Raw genomic sequence first — 8,392 nt, 5'->3', positions numbered from 1 at the left:
AAGTGTACACACTTGCTCCTGAAAAACAAACAAACAAACAAACAAAAAACTTATGTTTGCCCCTTTTCTCTTCTTGTTCTGTTTTTATCACAGGTGGGATCATTAGGTACCTTTGCATACATTTTTCAGATAACATAATTTTCCCATCAATACAAGGGAATTAAAATATCCCAGATTTTGCCAGATTTTTTTTACTCAGGAACTTGGGATCCAACATAGCTACATAAAATTCTCTCCTGAAAACAAGTTTTTCAGCCCTTGATGTTCCGACAAAAACTTTGTATTTTCAGCTTGCCATTCTTAAGCAAGATGAAAATAATTTCAAATTTCAAAATTTCCAGCAAAATGGAGATCCTGTTTTCTGCATAGCTCTAGTTTGAACCTGATCTTCCCACAGCTGCTAATAGATTTTCGACTGTGACACCCCCCCTCAAGTCATAATTCAATCGCTGTTTATAAACTGCAGCCTTTGTCTGAAAAATGAAGTGATGGGAGACATTGTGAATATATTGCAACAGGGAAGAGTGATTTAATGTTAGAGGTCTGAAAGTTCTGAGCAAAAAAATTTGCCTGTCCCACATTAACAGTCCAAGAGCTTTTTAACCTATACTATAAAAATACATTGGTAAGTCTAAACCTTTTTTTTTTTTTACAAATTATTTATAAATTGAACTTTTAGATAAACCATGGCTTAAACTGAACACATCATTTCATTGCATAGAAAACAATAATATCACAGACAGAAACTTTATGACTTCCTCCAGGAAGACAGCAGCTGAAAACAAATCATTTAAAGAAAGATCACCTTTTCATTTGAGTGTTCTTAGAGAAGAACACTCAAAAGGTACAAGAAACAGTGCAAGATGCACACTATATGCTATAAACAATATCAACAATATATGTCTTATTCCTGTTGAAGTAAATGCTGAAAATTTCAACAAACTTTCATAGCATATGAACTCAGGTCCCCTATGAAAATGAACTGAGCATAGGCTCTAATGCCATTTCAAAATTTCTGGTACTATTACATTTTTGGACTTTTATTCTATATGGAAGATCTGAAGACATCACTTTCTTTTAGTATGGTTCAGGTTTTACCAAAAGAATTACCTTTCTAAACATAATTTGCTCCTAGGAAACAAAACAAAACAGGAAGAAAAATGTCTCTCACTGATAACAGCTTTAAAAGAAATCGTAATATATATATATATATATTAATATATATTAATATATGTATACACATAAGAATATTAGTATACCTTAGTTCATTATTTATTTTTTCAGGTGCAAGAAAAAGAACCAAACAGCCAAACAACAACAACATCAACAACAAACACACACAAAACTTTCCTTAATGTTTTTAAAACAAGTGATTTTTTTTTAAATCAGTGTATAATACTTTTTTTTTTTTTTTAAAGCAGCACTACATAATAGAATTATTATGATAATAATTGTATCATGATAATAATTTGCAACCCAGTCTGTAAGAAATCCTAATCCAAAGAATTCACGGGAAAGAAGCTAACAGGCTCTTAAGATAGTAATTATGAGTTCTGCTGCTTAATCTGAGTATCCCAAGACTTGTCCCACTTTAATTTTGTTCCCTTTGCTTTCTGCTACAGACTAAAATTAATTCCTTTATACACTTCAAATCTTAATCATGAGTGATACTGAATTCCTGCTATTCATTGCACTTACTGGGAACTGTGGATGCCTGAAGTCACTCATGAGCTGTCTATTACAGATGAAAATCCCACACAAATTTAATAAAATGCTAACTCTTGTGGATCCTGGAAAATAAGTCTGTGATAGCTATGGATCACTGTGCCATTCTAAGAAGATGCATAAAATCCTTACGGGGGCGAGGGCAGGGGGGGGAGGAGGGTGCTAACTTTCACTTCAGGTTGTGTTAACGCTAATTTCCAGAAGAATTCCATGTGTTTTTCTACCTGTGTGTCTTTGGCAAAGCATTAGTGTACCCTTTTACAATGTACCAAAGTTGATGTTAAGATATGAGAACAGAAAAACATGAGTTGGCTTTTATTTCTTATGCAGAGAAGCAACTACAGCTAAAGTCATTAAGCCAAAATTAAATGCAACTGAGTAAATAACATTCTATTCTCTTCTTCCAATAAAAGAATGCCTTATAACCTGTGTCTCTGAGATAAATGAATGCACTGAAGCTCTTAATTGCTCTTTGATGGACTGCAAAAGGACACAATGCAGGACAATATTTGAACAATAATGATTTATCCTTTCTTCTTCAAGAGTAAGCTGATTGCAAAGGCTTCAGGACCATGGATTAAATAGCTAAAGGGGTCAAGAATCTTAATAGCTTCTAAACCAGAGAGATCTGCAACTTACATGCTCTGACTAGAATGTGTATGGAATGTATAAATGTTAATAGGTCTGGCAAGCGCTCAGCAGATGAGTTGTCTAAAATTTCACAGTGGGAAGACTGAAGATTGAAGTAGCTCTATGCAGAACAGCTGAGAAGTTCCCACCTGAAAATGAACTGTCAACATGTGCATAAATACATTTTTTCTGAAGCAATATTTAATATTCTGAGATGTCCTGGTACATAGGTGTTGCATTGGTGTCTAACTCCACAAGATTACATGTATTTATCATGATGAACATGCACACTAGGCTGAATGCCATTGTTGGGGAAGAGAAGACTAATATGTGACATGTGTCTGAAGGTTGCTTTGATGATCTTTCTGCTCAGACAACTTGCTTGTAGGAACTATCATGAAGTCCATTGTCATGACTACATTAAAACAGAAAAATAAAAATAATAATAATTATAAAAAAAAAAAAAAACCTTGAGAATCATGTTTAAAAAGTTAAGAGTTCAAAAGTAAATGGCAGAAGTGAAATTTTCACTTACCTTTAGCTTTGGCCAGTCCTACATAGACTTTTGCAGACAATAAGGATGAATCAATTTCTTAACACATGACACAAATGGAAATTGGGATCTTTCTTGGCTTAGAACAAAGTAATCTTTTCAGGTTTTCCTGTTTTATGTATAACAGATTTCATCCTTGTGATTAACATGACTATTTCTGCTGAAATTATAGTTTATTACCTGTTTCTGCTGCACATTGCTATGTTGCAGTCTGAGTATCTGCTGGACATGAAAGTCATGAAAGTTGTACGAGAGTCCTTTCCCCTTTAGAAAAAAAAAAAAAATCCCCAAAATATTGTAATTTTAGCAAAGCAACATCTTCTGAGTGAAAGACTCCATTATGAGCTTCTATCTACTGAGTTTTAAGATTTTTATTTGTTTGTTTGTTTGTTTGTTTTTTATAAGCTTTACAGTCTCTTTACAACTAAAAGGATAGATTTGCTATTTACTCTATTTCCAGTAGGACACAATGGTAAATATGAGTTTTCAATGCCCCAGAGAATACCACCAGCATAATACAGGCAATTAATAGTGTGTCTCACTAAATACAGCTTGCAGCACTTTTTATAGTAGAGCTGTGCTGCTTTTCCCTTTGTATCTCCACCCGGAGGATTGGCATCAGAGTCCATTATTTCTTAGGATCATTTGTAGCAATGTTAAAATAAAAGAGTAATACTGAAAATTCTGAAATCTGAAAATGCTCTTATAACCTGTTTGGACAAACATTACCTTATGCAATAAATACCCCATAATGCATATTTTTCTGTCTGATTAAGCTTATTAAAATATACCTCTATGAGGACTCCCTTTATTAAAAGGAGAATATAGCATTTTCATTCTAAAACTTACAAAATTAAAATAAGGCACATTCTGGACAAGCAAACACCTGAGGTGCACCCTCTTTTCTGAATAGGAAAAAGAAAAAGTGAATTTTCTCAATAAATTAACATGGTATTAGATGTTGCTTTGTGTTAAGAAAACTTTTCATAAAATGCTATAATTATGTTAAGACAGAAGATGATCCCAAGAGGTAACACTGAAACAGCTTTATGATCAAAAGCTAGAATTAGACCTGCCATTATTTGCACTATGTGTTGGCATGTCTGTGTTAGTTCTCAAGGGAAGAAGGTTACTACAGCATCTGCTATTGCTCCTTGCTACTTGATTCTTCAGTTTTCCCTTTTGTCCTCAGCTTTTCACATTCATTTCGTATTATTTTCAGCTCTCCAAGCTAACACCTTGTTTGTTTCTGTTTCCTCTATGCACTCTAGTCTGCTTTTTTTTTTTTTTTTTAAGCTATCTTCTTTTAAGCTATCTTTTTTTTTAAGCTATCTATTTCTTTTCTCTGTTCACAGGTAGAGAACAAACATGGCAGCTACTTTCACTGTTGCAAAATTGCCTTTGTCCAACTAAGAACAGTAGCTTTTTCATTGTGGCCAGTTTCTTTGAGGTTACAAACAGGAAAAGGAAAAAAAGGGCAGCCAGTGATTTCAACCTTAACAATCGGAAATTCAGACAAAATAATCAGAAACTAGTGAATTACTAAAGGTGGAAGTCCTTTAGACATGAAAAAAGTGAAAAGAAAAATACATCATAAAATTGCTAAATTCAAAATTTTCATAAAGAAATCAATTATCTTCTAAGCAACAGTAGGATTTTTCACAAAGACAGCAAACAGAGATGCTCTAATGGAAAACAAGCAAGCAAAAAAAAATGGTACATCAAATCTTATAAGGTATAATGAGGTCATAGAAGAGGATGAATATTGTTACCAGTTCAATTTATCAGCATTACATTTCAAAAAACATGAAGGAAAATTCTCACTCCCAGAGGTCACACAGCAGCACGACAAGGAAAGGACACAAGTTCTCAGTGTAGATGTTCTTAATGTTAGATATGATCTTAATTTCTATGACTGGAAATGTTATAGTTATATTGCTTTCATTATTCTGTCACTTTTGCTTACAAAAATCTTCTGTGACCCAGATTTTGTTTTGCAAATGTTTGTTTTGCAAATGCTTTTGCATTTTTATCTCTTGTTTTTGAAGTGTTTCATTTCATTCCTGAAAAGTAATAACATTACATTTTATTTTCTTCAGTTATTGAGAAAGAAAATCTGCCAAGGGAGAACTGAACACAGTTTAAATAAACTCAGAAAGATACATACAAATGTTAATATGCTTTGGATTTATTTTTGGTAGGGTGAGTTATTTTTATTTTTGAAAGTGAAAAAAAAAAAACACACTTAAATTGAAGCAAAAAAAAAAAAATTTTTATTGAACCCTCCAATTGGTGTTTATTTGGCTACAAAAGAAATTTAATCTTTAGTATGCATTCTTATGAGTATCTTCTTACTTCAACATGTAAGAAGATACTCATTTTCACTTTCCTCTGAAAAGATGTTAAACTTTCAATTGAATGCATTTAATTAATCAAGTATTCATGGATCAGCTGATGAAAGTAAAACTCAAAGAATGGTCAATTCCATAAAGAAAGAGCACAACTATATTTCCATTTAAAATGTATTTATATATTTTTTTCAGCATCTGTGAGGATAAATACTGCCATTTGAAATCCACTGTGATTAAAATACATAGGTAATTGCAACAGTCTTCAGAGTAGAATATACACAAGAATAAATTAATAAACAATGCTATAAATAATTAAAGTATTCTAATATCCATTATTAAATAAAAAAAATATCATTCTTTTTCCTAGGACACTTCTGTTTTAGCATTATGGATGAGTTTCATTTAACTAGTTTAACTATCTTTTAATATTATATTCAAAGTAGTGGTAGTTGTGGTAATTGTGGGTAATTGCCAGTAGTGGTCCAAAGCTTTCCACCTTTTTTTTTTTTTTCAGAATTGAAAAGGAAGAGATCACAGTGTCCAGTGTTGTGGTCAGTGATCTCCATGATGGGTGTTCTCAGGACTAATTTTTTTTTTGTTTGAATAATGAATAATGAAGTCCAAGTACTGCTCCCTATTTCAGAGAAGGAAAAAAAAATATCCATGAGAAACAGGCATTCTCTTGTGCTTTGAAGAGTGTAACCATTCCTGCAGGTACTACTTTGTTTTATCTTTATAGTGGGAGAAAAGAGGTAGGAGAAAGTGTCAGACTGATTATCCCTCAATGTGCTAAATCAAGTACACTTGGTACCTGAGGACTAAACATTGAACTCCTCACTATCAAGGCCTTTTAAATCTGTCCAGTGATTTTTTTGTGTTCCACTGGTGATCACAGGGGATCAGATCAATACCATGCCCCCATTTTCTAAGGTGAAACTCAGCTCTGGAAAACTGGATTTTAAAATAACAGATTAGTTGCAGTATAGAGTTGTCTGATATTCTGAGATGAGGCATGTCAGAGCTCAGCCTTTGTAACTTTTAACTGTTCAGGTTCAATATAGGAATTCAAGAGTCATTTTATATCTAAGTTTTGAAGTACATGTGAGGAAACTCTTGTGAGTTTGGTCACACATGAGTGGCAATTACACTAGCCACAGTGATGGAAACCTTATCTCAACTGTATCTTTGATGCTGTGACTTAGAAGTCAGTCTAACAATTAAGTTTCCGAAGTCCAAGTCTGAAATGCTATAAGAAAAGTACAGAAATTTCAAACAGTTAATTGTGAATCTAGATCTCCAGTTTACGTTGGTGCCTAATCTTAGTGATATAATATAATAATGTGGTCTTCCTCTCTGATCACCTTTTCAACCCATCTCTAACTAAAATGAAGAGTACCAGTTGAGTACCATTTAAATTTCACCAATATTTATTTATATTAGACATAATTTCTAAAAGAGGCTTCCATTAGGTGGAAATTCATTTGATTTTTAATTCCAAGACATGGTTCTATACCAAAGTGTCCGGTTTGTAATACAAAAATCTCTTTCCAACATCTGTTCAGATTAATTTATTTTTCCTAAGTGCTGCTTGCAAGTCAAAAGGTTTAATATGTATGCTTATTGAACAATCCTGTCAAAATAAGGATAAAAAAAAGTATCTTGTTGAAAGTATCTCACTCTTACAAGGCTCAAAAATTGACACTGAAAGCTAAAATCAAATGTAAATGTCATAGTATAAAAACCAAGTCAGAACTGGGAGGTGAGCTTTCCTTTTCTTCAGGTGAATGTGTAATAATAACAAGAAACTTACTGTCTTGTAACAAGAAGAAGTTTTTTTGTGATCTGGTGAGGAAGGGAGCTTCAGAATTAAAGATCCAGTTTTTCACTTGATCACATAGCACAATGTACTTTGTTAATTCCTAGATTTTGAATTAACCTTTTCCTAACTGCCAGGAATCATTAACCAGACAAAAATCTTTGCCACCCTTATTCTGTTACCTGTTACGTTTGTTTAAATTCATAATGATAGAATGCTATACTCAAACAAAAACCTAAGCTTGAATGAGCCCAATGGAAATGTATAAATTTTATTAGAAATCCTGCTATGTATAAAGTGCTTCTAGGTAGTGGATTTACTTCTTTAGAAAATGCAAAGTTTTAGACGTCTGTCATATCTGTCATACTAAGAAAGAAAGAGTAATATAGAAGTTTTTAATCTATATCACATTGAGTATTTTATGATACTTAGAATATCTTATGGTTCTTAAAATGTCCTAGGCACTGTGCAGGGACACTAAACACTGTTATCTTTCATGTGAAGGAATCATCATAGTGAGAAAAACTGAATAAGCATTAAGAAATATAACTATTTCTTGAAGTAAATCTAACAAGTTTGTGCCAGGTTTGCAGTAGTCATTGATCACCATTTTCTGGATAAGAATCAGTTTATTAATTAAAGTGTATGCAAAATTTATTAAACGAAAAGCATTTATAAGAAATTATAAACTATGGACTATGGTAAGATTCAAACTGTCTTTGTTTTAAAATACAGAGTTGATTGTGAAAGGGCCAAAGCTTTTTAGATTGAGAGAGATTTTAAAAAATAAAAATAAAAAAAAACAAACATAAAAAGTCAACAAAATATTTCTTTTCCACCAATTTCCTTCTTTTTGTTAGAATTGTCTGATACAGAATTGTGACCTAGGTACTATGTTAGCCATCAAAACTGGACTTGGATACTACGTATAGACTGAAATTTATGTTGCTATGTAAATGCTAATGAAGTCAATAGTAGGTATATGATGATAGCTAATCGTTAATCATCAGAGTTAACTACTCTTGGCTTCTGTATCTAAAAAAGTGGTGATCCGAATTATTCTCTGGTGGCAGAACTGAATTTGTACAGTTTGAAATGAGGCATTGCAAGCTGCTGATGTTCACTTAGTTTACAGTTATATGATTTATCAGGTAAATAAGGTTTAACAAATGAGTTCTTGAATGTGAGTAAACAGTCTATAGACGTGACCATATTTGAAGCGTGATGGCACCTATCACAGAATCACAGAATCATCTAGGTTGGAAGAGACCTCCAAGATCCAACCTCTGACCTAACACTAACAAGTCCTCCACTAAA

General features: G+C 32.7%; 1 long non-coding RNA gene across 1 annotated transcript; it reads right to left on the bottom strand.

The window, feature by feature from the left end:
• Window positions 1-1,318: 1,318 nt before the first annotated feature.
• Window positions 1,319-7,144, bottom strand: LOC137850300 (uncharacterized). Its single transcript, XR_011092448.1, has 3 exons — window positions 7,070-7,144; window positions 3,089-3,172; window positions 1,319-2,770 (listed from the first exon to the last, which is right to left on the bottom strand). It is a non-coding gene; the product is annotated as an uncharacterized lncRNA (long non-coding RNA).
• Between the last annotated feature and the right edge of the window lie 1,248 nt (window positions 7,145-8,392).

The sequence above is a fragment of the Anas acuta genome, chromosome 1, assembly GCF_963932015.1.
Source record: "Anas acuta chromosome 1, bAnaAcu1.1, whole genome shotgun sequence".
In the NCBI taxonomy this organism is placed as follows: Eukaryota; Metazoa; Chordata; class Aves; order Anseriformes; family Anatidae; genus Anas; species Anas acuta.
This window is presented reverse-complemented; position numbering and strand designations above follow the sequence as displayed.